Here is a 1,533-nt window from a genome sequence, read left to right as displayed (position 1 = left end):
GTACTGATCGAATTAATGTTGCCACTGGAATGAATCAGTATCAAAAAGTAAAGATATTTGATAGGAATAACGACTCCATAGTTTGGTATAGTGAGCATGAAGCAGTGAATCAAAATCTACATATCTCGGTATTCTTGGCCTGCAGACTGCCTTTTCAGTAAAGCTAGGTAATTAAATCCTGCCAAAGAAACAAACTCACTCAAAATGATGTTGCCATGATAGCATTCTCATTAATATTGTTATAAATGACATATTGGGGTCAGGCTTTAGTTAGTAAATGGTTAATTAATATTGTACTGAAAATAATATCAATAAGGCAATAATTACTACCAAAAGATCGGTATTGTATTGTTTATTTCTTATACAGTATTGCCCATCACTAGCTTTTAGGCCAAGCATTTTCTCAGACTAAGAAGCATTAGCTAGTTTTTTGTATTAGTATAACCTTGTTTTTCCTGAACTGCATTCTTCTATTCATGAAGATAAGGCAGACACTATATCTCTGGAACTAAAAATTTAATGTACATTTAGTATGACTATAATTGAAACCTCACATCTGGTTTTTGCCTGCATGAATACAAAAACAGTTTCTGTACCATTTTCCATTTGTGAAAATGTCACATCTAGATAATCAAAGTTGTCAACCATGAGTGTAAACTTGGCTCTTTCTTTAGTCTCTGGCCAACCAGTGTGAGGATTTTTTTACAGTCTTAGTCAAGACATGTACATTTATCCATAATAATCTATAGTTTTTAAAGGTTATTACTTATACAGCTAGATTGATAAGCATTTTTCAAAATGATGCGATGTAAAGGTGTTCATATGTAAGCTTGGGTAGAATTGACAAACCAGTTTCTTTTCCTATATCATGCTCACGTGATCAAAAAGGTGCAATGTCTTTGCCATTGTTCTGTAATTTTAAGTTAAACATAAGTAATTCATTTACTATAAATGCATGGACTGACCCATATTTCTAATGACTGAATATTCTTTACCATTTTCATCAACTGAGAAGGGTCTGACAAGAAAAACGGGTCCACTTTTTTGGTAAAGAAACATAAATAACTCTGTTAATAAACTTCTGAGATGTGTCAAGTAATTGCATCAATCTTGAATTTGAAAAAGCACCATCAAATGTTGTTCAAAAGTCTTATAATGACGATAATATTTTATATCTTTGCATGCAGAAAATATTAACCATTAATTGTATTCTTTCAAAGTGCAACATTGCATTTTGAAATGGAAAAAAAGTTGCCCAGTGATATTTGCACATAGAAATTAAGCATATCAAGTATAAAAGAGCTCTGTAGCATCATTGGCTTTGCCAGAACAAGTATATATCATTCAACTGAAAATGCTGGTTTTATGCAAGTAAATAATTGTTAATGTTACCTAGTTCTACTACGCCAAATAATTCCCTGTAATTATGTCACAGACATGATTTTCCTGATTATGAATTTCAGGAAGATGCAGGATAACCAATATCTCATATTCAGGGCAAGAAGGAATGCTTGCTAATAGTAACCGCCTACC

Source organism: Amphimedon queenslandica, unplaced genomic scaffold (assembly GCF_000090795.2).
Source record: "Amphimedon queenslandica unplaced genomic scaffold, v1.1 AMPQUscaffold_13253, whole genome shotgun sequence".
NCBI classification, from domain to species: domain Eukaryota; kingdom Metazoa; phylum Porifera; class Demospongiae; order Haplosclerida; family Niphatidae; genus Amphimedon; species Amphimedon queenslandica.
Note: the sequence above shows the minus strand (reverse complement) of the source record.